Source organism: Haliaeetus albicilla, chromosome 5 (assembly GCF_947461875.1).
Source record: "Haliaeetus albicilla chromosome 5, bHalAlb1.1, whole genome shotgun sequence".
NCBI classification, from domain to species: Eukaryota; Metazoa; Chordata; class Aves; order Accipitriformes; family Accipitridae; genus Haliaeetus; species Haliaeetus albicilla.
In genome coordinates, this window is record NC_091487.1 from 40,902,658 (window position 1) to 40,919,891 (window position 17,234).

Sequence of the window (17,234 nt, forward strand, 5' to 3'; positions counted from 1 at the left end):
TTCAGACTTCACTAACAAGTGGCTTGGTTTCGGTCAAGGATTTTTCAGCTTCTCATGCCCAGCCAGCAAGAGGGCTGGAGGGGCACAAGAAGTTGGGAGGGGACACAGCCAGGGCAGCTGACCCAAACTGGCCAAAGGGGTATTCCACACCATGTGACATCATGACCAGTATGTAAACTGGGGGGAGTTGGCCATGGGGGAGGATCACTGCTTGGGAAGCCACAGGGCATCGGGCGGCAAGCAGTGAGCAATTGCATTGTGCATCACTTGTTTTGTATATTCCAATCCTTTTGTCATTTTATTATTATTATTATCATCATCAGTTTCTTACTTTCTGTTCTATTAAACTTTTCTTATCTCAACCAATGAGTTTAACTTTTTTTTAATTTTTCAATTCTCTCCCCCATCCCACTGGGTGGAGAGGGGGGTAAGCAAGCAGCTGCATCGTGCTTAGTTGCTGGCTGGGGTTAAACCACGACAGCCCTTTTTGGCGCCCAACGTGGGGCTCAATGGGTTGAGAGATCCGACTGGAACGTGTTAGAACAAATTTGTTATAAGTATTCATTATATTCAATAGTCACTGGACACAGTGTTGATTTATTTGCTCTCAAAGTTGGTGCGCTTTTCTTAAAATTGCATTTTGTAATACCTTACTTGCAACAGGACTTCCAAAAAGGGACTTGTGGTTTAATCCCAGCCAGCAACTAAACACCACGCAGCTGCTTACTTACCCTCCCTCCACCCAGCGGGATGGGTGAGAGAATCAGAGAAAAGTAAAACTTGTGGGTTGAGATAAGAACGGTTTAATAGAACAGACAGGAAGAAACTAATAATGATGATGATAATAATATCATCATCATATCTGGAATACAGAAAACAAGCGCTGCACAATGCAGTTGCTCACCACTCGCTGACCGATGCCCAGTTAGTTCCCGAGCAGCAATCCCCCCCCAGGCCAACTCCTCCCAGTTTACATGCTGGGCATGATGTCACACAGTCTGGAATACCCCTTTGACCAGTTTGGGTCAGCTGTCCTGGCTGTGTCCCCTCCCAACTTCTTGTGCCCCCCCAGCCTTCTTGCTGGCTGGGCATGAGAAGCTGAAAAATCCTTGACTTAGTCTGAACACTACTTAGCAGCAACTGAAAACATCAGTGTGTTATCAACATTCTTCTCATACTGCAGCCAAACCATAACACTATACCAGCTACTAAGAAGAAAATTAACTCTATCCCAGCCAAAACCAGGACAACTAGGAAGGCTGGCTTTTTGTTTTAAATATTAAAAAACCATACACTGCTACCCACAACCCTCAAGAAAACCCTGAAACAAAGTATCTCTCAATTGCTTTAATCCTCAACTTCCAAGTGATGCAACACTTTAAATGAAATTAAGGCCATAATCTATTTGCAGCCTGGTCAAAGGTGATGTTCTCCCTTATACTAGCATCCAATTTATATTTGGATGTTTTGTTCGGCAAGAATAGGAGATGAATTCTATTTGCAAAGCACATTTCGTTTGAAGTCACAACAATAAGCAACAACACCTGTGATCATTAATCAGCTGTATTCTATCTTGGCTATACATTATACCTATACTGTATGTATACATGCATACGTTTATATGACTTCATCCACTGTAGGTAAGAACCAATTTAAATGGGAGAAATTCTTCCTAAGTAGTTTACTTAACTAATCTTTTCTTAAAATCATGCTTTAACCCCACAAACAAACAAGCACTACACAAACAATCTGATTAAATTATGAAGGCTCCAGCATATTAATAATGTCTTTGCAATCATCGAGGAATTGTAAAAACACTCCCTTGTTTAAATTTTGAAATAAACACAGTTATTTTGCTTTCAGGTAGTTCTTGTAAGACATGCATCAAGGACTTCAGTTTTTTCACCTCTGAAAATTTAATGAGAACCTTGTCAGTTATCAACAAACTATTTAGCAACTATGTATTTTTTCATATTTAACCAACAAGGTGTTTGCAATCATTAAACCTGTATTTAAGGTGATCTACAAAGGGGAAGAAAAAAAAAAGATTTTTCAGCTGGAAATATTTTAATTTTTAAAAGTTACTGGGATGGAGGAAGCTTGTATTCTTGAAACTAGGAACAGCTAATCTAAAATTCTAGACAAATGAGTAAGTTACAGATTTATTAAAATGAAGTTGAAAATTAGCACTGAGGGCACTGAAAAGAAAAAAGAATTCATACTGTTTGAAACTAATATCTAATATACACTTCAGAAAAAAAAAATTTAAAAAATAAATTAACATCCCTGCTTTCAATTAAGATGTGAGACCCAAGACATTTTTTTCCCGCAATTGTATTTAATAATAGTAAGGGACTGTTGCTGAACAGATAAGCTGACAGTTGACATTGTTCCAGACACATGAGTTTTCCAGATCTTCCTTATTTAAAGAAAAAAAAACACAACCCAAAAAACCCACACCCCAAAAAACCCCTTCTATTAAAAAAAAAAAAAGGGGAGGGGGATGGGGGAGAATCACCTTTAAACAACATGGTCTCCATGAGTCCAGTCAGCATGCCAATTATTAAACTTCTCCTGTTGGCATTTTTTGAAATTTTGTTTGTGTAATATGCAAAAATCAAATCAGTGGCTCTTTCCCTTCAAAGTCATCAGTAAGTCAGCTGTTCTCAAAATTCACCATTTGTAAGAAATCCTGCAACACTGGTGTGAGACTAAAAGTGAGTTGTGTGAATGAATAAAGGGATATGGAATGATTAAGAGTAATGAACTGAGTTTTAACTTTTCAGTAAGATAACTGCAAGTAACACTAAGTAAAATGCTTTGAAGTAACTTATTTCCAGCAATGAACTAGTTTTCAACTAAACTGACAGTGTAGTTGAGAATTTCTGATGGTGTAAGAGTATAGAATATTGAAAGCCAAAAGAAAACCAACTTTCTCCCAGAATAAACTCCCCAGTTACTCCATGCAACCTTGAATCAGCTCTCCAAACCAGGACCATAGTAGTAGCTACAAGGAACAAACTACAAGAAAGCTTTCTTGGTCTTAATTTATGTACTATGCTAACTGGTAGTAGTTTTGTGCAAATCAGTCACGTGCAGAAAATTTATAATAGGAAGGGCAAAGTTTCCGCAAGACTTTGCAGTTGTTGCTGTCAGGTTTTGATCCTGTTTGCTGGGTCTCTCCAGCCACATAGTGCAAAAGCAGTATCGGTGTCATGCAAAATACAGCTGTGCTTTTGTACATAAATAAAACTTCTCTCAGCTCCTTATTTGTTTGCAATCCAATATTACCTGTGCGCAAGACAGCTCTGTCTTTTCTATGTTGTAGCATTGCGCACCCAGGACCAATTTTGAATCCAAGCTATAGCTATTCCCAATGAAAAGTATATTAAAAAGCGTTACAAACAAGCAATCTACCACCAAATCTTCCCCCTCCCTTTTCAAACAAGAAAACCTCATGCTCTTCAAATCTGTTGTATGATACACTAAGCAATCTTGTGTTGACAGAATAGTATTAGATTTTCATTAAAATATATCAATACTATGCAAAAATTTTCAGTGGGAAAGCAAAGGGTTAAAATCTCCATTATAGTTGCTGCAAAGAAATAGTGGCAAGTAACTTGATAAAACATTCACTAAGTTTCCTGCATTCAAAGTCATTACACTTTTCCCCTTCAGACAGGGTCACTATGTCCTGCCAATTCATGAGCTCCCAAAAATAAACTAGTTGAGTAACTAAAGATGTCAATAGATTTTCACATTCCCTCCATGCATCCAAACTGTACAGCTCAGATGGTTACTTGTAAACAGCCAGGCATCCTACACTTAATCTAGAGCATTTTCCCAAGCAAATGCTGTCACAGTAACTCAGCTGTCACTAAACACAGAATATCCTTCCACCTCCAAACTGTACTTTTCTCTCATAAATCAAGCCACTTAGAACTGTTGTCTTAAAATACTTTTTAGCACACAGCAAAATTGAGTAGTTCTGTTCATCTTCACAATAAAAAACACAATAGAGCAGCTGACAGATGTATAACCACCTGGAAAAAATACCCTGGAACCATGCTCCAAGAGAGAAAGTTGATCCACCACTTTGGTTTCTTCCATCTCTGACCTTTTCAATGACACTGCCAAAGTTACCCAACTGAGAAACAGAAAAATATGAAATAAGTCTGCATAAGAGCCAGACTTAAATCACCTAAGCGCACAGAACCACGGAGATGATAATTTTGTTCCCTGATTTAAAGCTGATAAGTAACCTGGCTAGGGAAACTCCACTCAATCTGCTCCACACAAAAGTTGGTGCCTCGTTTCTACAGTGCATTCCAGAAGCCTCAGTTCCATGTCTCAGATTTCTAGAACAAACATGAAGGGATTAAGCATCTTGCAGAGAAACAAAAGTCAGCGTTTTAATCAGGATGTCCAGGAAAAAGCCAGTCAAAAGGGTCCATAGAGGATGCGTAATACAGGCAAACATGTATCTGCATCTGAATGAAAAAAGTTGCTATTCTGCCTAAGGCTGAAGTGCCTCTATCTCCTGGAGGTCCACAGAGGGTGCCAATAACTATTTCTGAACAACAAAGCCAGCTCCTTCTCAAACACAGTAGGTGTGAGAGGGTGTGACCTCCTGTACAAAGTCTGCTGACAAAACACTCGCCCAGCCATGGAGATGCAAACTCAGACTCGCATATCACACCTTCCCATAACGAAGCCCCCATCAATCAGCTCCCCTGGGTGGGGCAAAATCTCCATACCCACTCTTGACATGGTGCCACCACTTGTTAGGCCAGGATACCTCTTCGTTGAAGGCAATTACCTCACTTAAAACGAGGATGATAACAAGGCACAAACAATGTAACTTACTTGTCAGCAGTGAGATTGCAAGAAAGGGAGAAGGCTGTAAACAGTTTTGTTGCATGTACTATGGCACCAGAAAACAGTTCTCCCTGTATAGCATTTGGTTGCCTTCTCTTTCAAGTCCGTCTTTGGTCTTAGTTGTCCCATAGTTGTCTAACAGTTTGTAAATGTAAGCGTAGACTCATATATAAGATGCAGGAAATTCCATGACTGGAAGACCTAATGGTCTTCTGGGTCAGGGCAAAGAGCAAGACTTCCTCTAAGCTCTAGGTACCTGCGCCTTGTTGATGACCATTTTAGTTTGAAGTATAAGCAGCTTGTTTTGTCTATGTATGAATAAAAGGCTCAATGAAATCATAAATACAAACACTTTTGCCCTCCAGAATACTAACACCAGTTAACTCTGAGGTGGAACACTAAAAACACTTCAGGCTAATAGAAGAGATTAAGAGCAAGATTTTACTCAAGATTTTTAAAGGCTAAACAAAGCCATTGACTTCTTGGTAAGAGTACAGATGTGACTTCTTAAATGTTTTAACACAACTAGTATGTTAGAAAGCTCCCCCTAACTTCAATTTCTAGGCTGTATTCCTGAAACAGACCTCCCTCCATAAGAACTGCTGGTACAGACCCAGTCACAGCATTGCAACCTCCACTAGCAAATCAGACCCTCAAATTCGCTTTTGACAAAAGGGACACCTATAGATCACTTAGACCTTGTAAGTGTAGCCTGCACCTTTGTTACATATTATGCAAACTAAAATGGCAAAAACCTGCAGTAAAATCTTACTGGGTCAGAATATGAAAGAGAGTAAAACTGTAGACTTATCTATACCATGTAGCCTGAAAAATTACAGAGCGGGTGCAGTCCTTTTTACTAATGCTCATGATGTGAAGAGCAGAAGCAAACTATCTTAGGCAGATTTGGATAATTCTCACAAACCCTCTTCAGTAGATTTCTGCTCAAATTTTTGCCACAAGACTATAGAAAACCAGGTTATTTTTTTGTTTCTTAAGAAATTATCTTTCTGCATTAGACACCACAGAGTTGCTGCAAACATCAGTGCCATCTCTGCTCTTTAGCAGAGTAACATGTGAACCAGTTCAAATACTGAGCTTTCTTATTTGATTTTTCTCATGGAGTCCTTGAGGTATGCTATTATGGTAGTAGACAGACCGAACTAAGCCTTCACAATTTGAGATCCAAATCCAAGTATAGTTTAAATACTAATACCTTTCATGAAGGAAGCATTAAAAGCTTCTAAATTAAGTATCTTCCTACCCTGGCACTTTTTTATTTTGTGTGCATGTGAGAATATTTGTTTGTTTCGGGGTTGTCTTTTAAAACCAGGAAGTTTTGCCCTTTTATCAAAACCCCATTCTTCCACAAACATCAACAGTAACTTCACACTACTATATAACAGAATATTGCTGGTCAGGACTGTAACAGATTATTGATTTAGATTTATCACCACTGGGGAAAAAAAATAAAACAAAACACTTCTGTTTAAAAAAAAAATAAAAGCCAATTCAATGTCACCCAAATACATAGTCAGCAGAAAAGAAGCAGCATCTTGCCAATGTGGCTGTTATAACATCAACTCCAAATACCAAATAGACTGTCCCTTTAACTAAATATCCGAGTGCGCGCAGTCAAGCAATTGTTGATGTTAACAAGTATTTGGGGCACTGCCTTTGGTCTCTTACTTGCCTAATGATACCTCTGACAGAGGTGCCTTGTGGAGAAATCCATACACTCGCTAAAAAGCAGCAGTGCAACCTGAAGTCCAGTGAAAGGCCTCTAACTTTGCTCTATCGCCTCTGTGTTGGAGGGATGCCTTGCTTCTTTATGACCAGTCTGCCCAAGTTGCTTTTGACTCCTGTGCTTTACAATTTAGCAAGTATATGTCATTCTTAGACAAACAAAGAAAAACCTGCATCTTGGCATACATGTGTGCACAGGTAGGCTAGCTCATTTTAAAATGCCAGGAGAGATTACGTGAATGAGGAAACTGATTATTCCAGTGTGCAACTTATATCAATAGTAATTATTATTACTTAAGAGCTCTTCCCGCTGTAGAGAAAAACTTTACAAATCAAGGCTTCAAATCTGCATTTTATCTCTTTTGCTAACGAAGCTCTCTGTATTTTAATTTCCTCCATAAAGGTAAGGTAACTAGGTTTATTTACATTGCAAATGAAAAACCTCAGATAGGCTTCGTTCATTTTTTAAGAAAAAAATATCAGCATTGACTTGAATGAAGCTTCTTGCAAGGCAGCTCATTATTCAACATTAACGAGTGCAAAACCTAAGCACAGTATCATGTATACCAAACATGGTAGATTTTTAATACCTCAATACTTAAAACATTTATTCTTTGCATCTCAAATTCAAAATTAAAATGAATTGTTTGTGATGATGTTTCCACATGAATTTGGAAAGGAGTTCCACATTCTTCTTTTCGTATTCTTAGACAATAAAAGTGCATTTTCACTACAGATCAAATTTTTCTACAGGAGAAGTTATACCACATTTTCTATAGAAAGAAAGTGGTAATAGCAAAGTCAGTCAGTAGTACCATACCTTAAATATTTCACTTTTGCCAAAGAAAGAGCATTAAACCAAAACAAACCAACAAAAAACCCAAACAAAAAAACCCCAAGGCAGAGTAGTTCTCATACTTCAATAGGAAAGAAGAAATGTCTTAAAATATTTTGCATTTTTGCATGTATTTAGAAAATCATGGTAACAAAGACCACTTCAATACTGAAATTATCACAAAAAATGAAGCCCATAATCAAATGCAACATTTCCTACAATTATTTACTTGCAATAACACCCTTTATGTGCAAAAGACTTTCCAAATATTCAAGGAGGACAGCTTAAACTCTTAATAAAAAGAATGCCCAACGGTACAGTTAATATTAATTCCTATCTTACATTTATAGTATATTCTCCCCAGGCATCTCAACATCCCTTAAAACATCTTCATTTAAACAAATACTGCTGTAGAAAGGCTACCCAATTTACTCATGATACATATCTGAAAAAATATTTACATTTTCTAAAAATCTGAAAAGATAATAGCTTTCCAATAAAAAAACTGAAATAAACTTATAATCTTAATTCAATTTATTAAAGATTACTTTATAAATATTCCCAATGTTTACCACATCTCATACAGGAAAACATCTAGAGCTTGTCAAAAAAGATTCTAAGGGAATAATTCAACTCAGAATTTTCTAAGTCACAAAATCAAACTAAATCACAGGGGCAGTCAGATTTCCTTGTCAGTTTCACATACATGAATACTTGGCATCCTAAATTGTCATCACTGGACTCTCCTAAAGCAATCCGAATACCTTACAGCTGTGGCTATCTCTCCTCTCACCAGGAATTTGGCAGTGCTGGGATTTTCTTCTCAGATGGTAGAAAAACCAAATTCAAAATAGGAAAATACTTTGCTAGATTCTTCTCCACTCAAGTGTAGTAATTTCCCACAAACACAGCAAACTCTCTTTTCAGGAAGTGCTTGAAAGAATGAACAATACATTATGTAGGAAGAAATAAAGCCTGAAAATAAGACAGTTTAATGGCAAATTATCCAGTAAAATCCCAAGAGTATTTTTAACGTATGACACACATTTTTACTTTACTTTTCAGCATGTCTAAAGGTGACTATTCAGGGCCAAAAATCTTAACAGTTAAGGATATTACAAAACAGCAAGAATAGTTGACTTGCACTACTATAAAACTCTAAACAATAATGTAATTTATGACAGATTACTAAGAGACAGATGCAGGAGTTCAAAAGAAGATGCTCAAGGAAGCATAAGTGTGTGTACACACATGTAGCAGATAAGGCTGCACCTAAGCATACATGATTAAGTTGAGTTTGAAATCATGCAACATCCTCAAGCAACCTGGGATCCAAACAGAAATGCACTTTTACCCTATGAACTATACCATAACAAGGCAATTTGGAGATTATTCAGACTTCTGGAACTCGTTTCAACTTTAGACTTCATCACAATGCACACTGCAGACAACGTGACAAGCATTTCAGCAGGCCCACTGCCCCACAACATGTAGCTTCAGGGAACAGATTCTAGTTTACCCATGCTGAAGGGATGCAGCTGATCTGGTAGCTGGAAATCAACCATACGACACTGTACCACAACCAGACTGCAAAGCCAAACCAGTATTTCAAAAAGTCTTCTCAGGTAAAAGCCCTTGATAAAAAAAGAACAATCCTTGCAGCCACAGTTCATGCATGTTTTGGTCACTATAGGTCTAGAAATACTAAAAGCAACATTATTAAAAACAATAAATTAAGATAAACCCGAAAATTTAGCATGATACTCAAGCTTGAAAACATAGTACAAACAGTCAAACAAAAAAAACTTCAAAAAGTTTTTTTAAAAATAAACAAAACTTCACAAACAGTACTCTAGCATCACAAGAAAAAGGAACATTGTTCTCAGGGAAACTGAGTTATAAAATGAGAAACTTAAGGGTGTACAACAGAATAGTGTGTGTACACATAAATATACACAGGCATTTAATCTGTCTTCCCAAAATAAATGACAAGATGATATACCAATATATATTATTGCACTATAACCTCTCCTACTAGTAAGGTATGATGGAGGAAGCCAAGCAACTAAGAACCAATTTTCATGTGAGAAGATAATATACAGCAAAGAAATGCAACATAAATATTGACTTGATTCCACTTAACTATCTCTTTACACCCCAACACTGAACATGTAATGAATCAGTAACGTATTAGTAAAAAAAGATATCAGAACTGTTTCTCAGTTTACTACTTCAGTCACTAATAGCATTTAACTTGTTTCAATCTTTACCAATACTTAAGTCAAACTATACAGAACTTTAAAATTAATTTTCAGAAGCTAAAGAGTAAAAAAGAAAGTGTTATTCCAAGTTCTGCTGTAGGCCTTTCAAGATGTCCTTAAAAAAAAGAAAATCCCCACTGAATACTTTGCCACCCCCTCCAAATCTAGCTTTTCCCAGTTTTTAACTTCTTGATCAACACCAGCTGCCAATGCAACAAGGGGCATTCATGTAATTTACTTGTACATAAAAAGAACAATCATTTTTGAGAAATGTAAATTTCAAAGAATACCTGTACATCATCCATACTATATATAGATTAACAAATTATATTAATTCAGGCCTGCTGATCAGGTGGCTGTCAGTTGCACCAAATGTGATAAAAAGCATCAACACAGCCAGAAAAGCAAAGAATTCATTAACAAGATTTATCTCTGCATCCCCATTCCATTGTTTGCTCCTGAATACCTGAATGTTGGCTGCATTCAAAATGCATACGTTCACATTTTTCCCTGGTGTGAAGAGTATAGCTTTTTCTCATAATATTCTGTGTATTTTTCAGTCACTAGAGTTCATCGGCGGAGCACTAGAGAAGGGCTACAGTTGGAGACCATTCAGAAACAGAAGTGAGGCAAAATGTTATGAAGTGCTTATTGAGCAGCCTCACGCTGGAAACACATGCCATTTGTGCACTGGGAGCTGCTATAGCTGCCAAGGAGCTTCCACGCGGAATGCAAGTTGCTGGTATGCAGCTACAAAAATTTAAATTATTACTTGAGCAACCACCTCCTTCAGGGACCTACATATCACACAACAAGGATTTCTTGGTTTGAATGTTCAAATCACACTAAAGGGAACATGTGATTCAAAGCACGAACAACTCCCATTTGACAGATAGCTCTGTGCCACACTTCCAATTATTAGGGGAGGTCCTAACGATGATATTTCCTTGAATTAGCAGTACATCCCTCCTATTTACGAATTGCTCAGTGACAAGTCTTCCATTTGGAGCTGACTCATGAGCCTTTGCTTGCCTGTGCCAGAATTTGCTAGCTTTTTGGACATGTGTTGCAAAACCTCACCACCAGAGCTCCTGGCTCCATCACCCCCCCCCCGAACCCCATCTGAGATGAACACTAAGAGAAAAGTGTTTTATTTCTCCCTTTATATAACTTAGAATATAACTAACTGCACTGGAGACAATATGCATATTTACTAGATTTCATTTTCACTGTAATTTACTGGGACCAATACTAAAATTTTATGCAATGCCTCAGAAAAAGAAGAAAAAAAAAATCTTTTTTTTTTTATTTTAAGAAAAGGTGAAACAACAAAAACAAACCAGCTCTTATCCCTAATACAAATCCCTTCAACATCCTCATTCCATGATTTGATCAGTAGGTTAAAAAAGTGGTTGCTAAATGTTTACCTGAGCTTGAGGGAAAACTACTTAAGTTTCTTGAGTAGAAACTCAAGAATTGCTAAGTATATATGTCCTGGTTTCAGCTGGGATGGAGTAAATTTTCTTTCTAGCAGCTGGTACAGTGCTATGTTTTGGGTTCAGTATGAGAAGAATGTTGATAACACACTGATGTTTTCAGTTGTTGCTAAATGGTGTTTAGACTATGGTCAGGGATTTTTCAGCTTCTCATGCCCAGCCAGCAAGAAGGCTGGAGGGGCACAAGAAGTTGGCACAGGACACAGCCAGGGCAGCTGACCCAAACTGGCCAAAGGGGTATTCCAGACCGTGTGACATCATGCCCAGCATATAAACTGGGAGGAGCTGGCCTGGGGGACGGATCGCTGCTCGGGAACTAACTGGGCATCAGTCAGCGAGTGGTGAGCAACTGCGTTGTGCATCACTTGTTTTGTATATTCCAATTCTTTTATTATTATTGTCATTTTATTATTATCATCATCATTATTAGTTTCTTCCTGTCTATTCTATTAAACCGTTCTTATCTCAACCCACAAGTTTTACTTTTTTTTTCCCCGGATTCTCTCCCCCATCCCACTGGGGGTGGTGGAAGTGAGTGAGCAGCTGCGTGGTGCTTACTTGCTGGCTGGGGTTAAACCACGACAATATAGAAAACATCCACCTTTGGAAACAGGACCATGGGCTAGACAGACTCCCATTCTGATTCATGGCAGTCATTCTTGTCTCCTTACATGCCTGAACATGCCCCCCCCACACACACACTGCTGCTACCACCGTCACCAAGGTGGCCATTTCCAAAGAAAGGCTGCAGGTCCTCCGTCAGGGGCAACTTAAGGGACTGCCTGGCCACTTGACAGAATAGCGTGATGGGAGAGATGCCAGGCTTGAAAATCTCTCCTGCAGTTCTGCAGCTACCACTTATGGGTGACAATAAGAGTGAAAATGCAAAAGCATAAATTAACATCTAGAATGATTATGTAGGCTCTCAAAAGGCTTGTGCTGTGCTACAGCCCTCATCATTTCATGTCACTGATATTCTCATGCGCCTGAATGGGTTGAAGGCTAGCATGGCTATGCCTCCCTTTTGTTAATATGCACACAAATGTATATCTATGACTAGTTCCACTGACTACCACAGGACGACTCACAGACATACAAGTTACCTGCTCCTTTGTATACAAGCCCAAAGAATCCTGGCCTAAAACATATCTCCCACCACACAGGCTGTGAAAAGCAAAAGACATAGCATAAGAAATAACTACACTGTATCACTACCAAAAATGATTCAAGGAATCTTTAAGCACTGTTTTTTTCCCAGAAGTAATTTTGACATTGAAACACCCAGTATAACATAGATTTTCAAGTCAGTCAAGACATGAAGAACAATTCAAAGAAAAATCTACAAACAGAACATCATAGCAACACACAGATGAATGTATCTTTGCTTGTTTTGTATTATGATAAAATGCTCCAATAAACTTACAGAAGGATCACTATGAAAGTTCGTCAAGTGACAGGCCTAGTTTTGCAGTTAATTAGCCACTTGCTAAAACCAAGCAAACAAATGTAAACTTCTTCAGCACATCACTACATTCTTCATTAACAAAGCCACATACATTTTGCATAAGCATTTCGTTGACAACCTGAGGAAACTACCAATAATAAGATGATCTGTGTGTTCAACTAAAGTTCTAGTTCACCTAAATACGTTCTAGTTGAACACCAAGAAGTTTTAAAGCAGTTTTCCATCACAATGCTCAAAACACTTTACAAGCCTTCACAGCATTTATTAAGACATCAGCAATGACTGCTAAAAGTAACATTTCTAGAAAATTGTCTCTAATCTTAGAAAGACCAATTTCTGAGTACCAGATCTGAAATCTTTAGGATCTGGTATTTCATGAATTCCAAGTACTAAACTGATAAAAATTACAGGTAACCATCGTCTCTGAAAAACAAATCTTAGGTACCTTAAGTTGTAGCTGCAAGAACTTTGGTGTAATTTTGATGGTCTTTCAAAGCCTTAGTTAAAATTAAAAGACTTGCTAATACAGTGTCAGCGGCACACTCTCAAAGCCTTGTCCTTATCCCGCAGCCAATGCTGCCTGCAAAATCACTGAGCAAGATGCAACTCTTCAACTTAAGTTGAAACAGCATGCTCTAAACTTATGTCTCGTCTAGCACTCCTTTCAACCTCTAATTTTTTGTGGCCTGACACAGAAACTCTCCCCCATGCTCTTCTCTCTGTTTCCAAGCAAGATAGCTGAACTGCAGTTGCTTATTTTAACATATGCGTTTTTCCCACACAAACACACAAGAAATTAGACCAGAGGAAGAATTAAACTAAACTTGCAGGACTGTTAGCAAACCTGCCTGATTTTTACGTGCTGCATAATCACTTTAGAAACATGAACCCACAGATTCAACGAGCTTTCAATTTCTTCTGTGATTTCAGAGACTACCGATGGCGTTTCTGCCAAGTATTTCAGGTCCGTGACTTCTACGATCAGCCTCGCTCCACTTCTGCTTCCCCCCTGCCTTCTAGTTCTTCGGTGAAGTCAAAGAGGAACGTGGCAGTTCAATGCAGAATACATTCTCTTTTTAGCATTTGCAATGCAAAACTAGGTTTTGTTCGGTACAGAAATCTTGCACAATAGCCTGTGTATACGTATTCGTTCCAACAATGCTGTCCTATGCAATCACTCTGTAATTACACACAGTCATAAAGCTGCTGCTGTTGCTGCTTGGAACTGCAGTCTCGCCCTCTAAACAACCTAATATCAGTCTCCGCATTAGGACATTTCTTTTCTCTCTTCCCCTCCCTTAACTGCTTGCCCCAGTACAGATGGCCTTTACACTGCACTCAAAACATGTAGTCAAGATGAAATCACATTATTATAAAAGAGAAGCTGTTTTAAAGAGGATGCCAAGTAAATCTCTGTTGAACAAAGAGAATATTTCTCTAATTCTGCAAGCTGCAACCACACAAGTCTTTACAAACCAAAAATAAATCCTGCTTACGCCTCTTAAAAAAACCCGTACGTATTATATAAGACTCTCACATACGTGCGTGGGTGTATTGTCAGCTTTTACTGGTAAACTGCAAAGAATCAGTCCTTCGCAGTTGCTGCCAACAAGAACGAGCTGTACATTTGAGAGCACGGGATTTTCAGAAATTATCTAATAAATTCCTCCCCACCCCACCCCCCTTCCACCGCGTAAATCCCAGCGGAGAAATCCAACCCTCGCAAGCCGAGACTCCCTGCGCTAGCGAGCGGCTGAAGCACGCCGTGCTCCCCCGCAGCGCCCGCAGGCCGCGGCACACGCCGAGCTGCCCCAGCTCCAGCACGCAAAGAGAAAGACACCCCCCCCCCCAAAAAAAAACCAAACCAAAACAAAACCACCTAACCCCAAACACCATCCGCAAGCAGCTCACCCGGACACAGATACATCCTTAAAGCGCTGCTGCAGCCAGGCAGCAGCGAAGTAACCCCTCCGGAGCCCTCCTAACGAGTCACGCTAAAGGGGGACGAAAGAGTTCAGCAGCCGAGCCTGGCCCCCCCCCCCCCCCGCAGCAGGCGGGCCGGGAGTGCCCCGGTCCCGGTCCCGGTCCCGGTCCCGGCGGGCGGCGCGGCCCAGGCACCGAACCAGCCGCCCCCGTCACCTCCACAGGTACTTTTCCTCCTCATCCTGCACCCAGCACCCACAAACAAAGCACAGCCCTCCACCCCCCCCAAAAAAACAACCCCCAAGAAAGATACCCCCTCTCCAAAATGGCAGGAAAACGGAAGCAAATCGTGCGGAAAAAACAAAATAATAAACCCGCGGAAAACAGGAGAGCTAAGGAAACGTGCTTGCTCACCTGCGAAGCGAGGCACGGCTGCCGCGGCGGGCGCCCGCGGGGGGACGCGGAGCGGCAATTAGCAAAGGGGGGGCGGGCGGGAAGTAGAAGGAAGGGGAAAAAAAACGCCAAACTTTGTTTCTTTCTCTCCGGGACTCAGGGAAAGCGTCACTTCCTAGTGCGGTAAGCGGGGAGGCTCCCGGGCCCGGGCTCCTCAACTCCTCCTCCTCCCGCCTTCCTCCTCCTCCTCCTCCTCCTCCTCCTCCCCCCCTGCAGCCAGCAGCCTCGCCGGCCCCCAGCGCCTCTTCGAGGCACCGGCCTGGCCCCCCTGTCCTTTTTCACAGATCTTGGCTTGACCTTCTGTGCTTGGCTTTGGCTGCTGTTTGCAGGGAAGGAGGGGAAATCCCCAACGGGTAAGGGCGGGGAGTGAGTTTGCAGCACTGATTTGGAAGGCGAGCCCTGCAAAATACTGCCGTGTTCAACACCTGGCAAAACTCGCCGGTTGGATGCCCCCGGTTCAGTGCCAGCCTCCCCAGCATGATCAGGCTTCGTGGCCCTTCTCTCTAAAGAAAAACAAACTAAAAGCTTTTTTGTTTTTAAGGAACCACTTGTACCAGAGGAAAACATGGTTTTCTCTTCCCCCCCCTTTGGTCCCTTTTTCACAGCTTTCTCTGAAGAAAAAGTGGAAAAAAACAGGGAAAGGAGAAAGGATCTGTATTAGACACAAACCCTCAAGGTCATCCGTATACTGTTGGCTGTTTTACCAAACACCTGAAATTTACTTTTACAAGAAAACCGAAATTGACTTTCACAAGCACACATACTGCTGAGGTTTCTTAAAATGTTCAGCTTGTCTGCTGGAATATGGCTTCCTCTGTTGCCTTGGTCTGAGAATAAAAACTGTGCTAGCAAATGCAGGCACGTTACTCCTCTTAAGGCAGGAAATAAAGAAGCTGCTTCGTCATTGCTCCCCCTGTAGACTGCTCTAATACTCGGGTTTGTTCACAATTAACAAAACTTTCAGCATATAAAATAACATTTAGACAGCATTCACAGACTAGACTCTTGTTCGGTGAAACATGGCAAGCAACACGAAAACGCCAAACGCTTTTCCCCCAACATGCATGTTGCCACGTATTTACCTTCATCCAGCCTTAGCTCATTCACTGCACACAGTAGCATAGCTTTTTTTTTCAGACCAGTAGGGCAGTTTCCCTTCTAGCACGTATTGCTTTACAGAGTGAAATACAGAAGTAATTTTTGCACTGCTCACTCTAGTTTGCATTTGTTTCACAATTGTTCCTGGCTTCTATGCAGAACTTTTTACCTGGGAAGTTCAAGATGCTTGGAAATAGGAGCCCAGAGAAGCGACTTACCCATGACTACAGAATGTATCTGATGCATAACCAGGTTTCTCTGATGAGTCCCAGGTCGGTAGTCCAATTACCACACCCAATCTTTTCCTGTCACCGTGCAGAGAATAACAGTGAGACACACGGAGGTGAAGAGCAAAATAGTAGCCACAGGTACTACTGGTAAAGTGTTTTGGTTTTTTTCTTTCACAACCAAACGTATCATTTGATGCAACACTGTCTCAATAGGACATTCAAGGAAAACTCTTCTATACTACCATTAATGCATTTGCCCTTCTAAACTCCTGAACAGACAGGAGCAATAGATCAATTTTATATTTATATCAATATTTATTTATATTTAAATCAATACAGAAAGAATTCACAGCTGTTCACAAATTAGCTAACATGGAAAGCAAACTTCAGTTTTAGTCATATGTTCAATTATTTAAGTCAAAGGCATACAACCCATTAGTTTAATTTGCCCTAATAAAGACTGAAAAGACAGATTCCATAAACTGAAGTTATTTCCTTCTCTGTTATAAGATGTTAGGCAATCAGTGCCTCCCATGAAGCACATCAGATATTGATAAGATTGAAATTGCTTATCTCAACTTTCATTGGGAAAAACAAACAAACAAAAAACCAACCAAACAAAAAAAACCCCACCACTCTTCTATGACTGTAAATCATGTTGTAACAGCAAAGTGTAGCTTGTCCTTCCAGCCAGAACAAATGCATGTTGTACTTCACCTGTTTGGAGTTTGGGAAGCAAAATGATGAGCAGTGTCTCATGTTTCACAATACATAATCACATAAAAGCAGCAGACAATGGCAGAAATGTCATCATCTGGTTACAGGAGCTAACATTGCATAGATTGGGCA

The 17,234-nt window shown here is 40.0% G+C and overlaps 1 protein-coding gene across 2 annotated transcripts in view; it reads right to left on the reverse strand.

The window, feature by feature from the left end:
• Positions 1–16,440, reverse strand: part of MIDEAS (mitotic deacetylase associated SANT domain protein) — a 62,610-nt gene extending 46,170 nt beyond the window's left edge. The window contains exon 1 of one of the 2 annotated variants that reach the window (XM_069784327.1): positions 16,374–16,440. The gene's annotated coding sequence lies outside the window, so the exon portion shown is untranslated. Of the gene's footprint in view, positions 1–15,018; positions 15,208–16,373 lie in introns of those variants that run through there. The other variant, XM_069784326.1, reaches the window with a different exon arrangement.
• Positions 16,441–17,234: the final 794 nt, after the last annotated feature.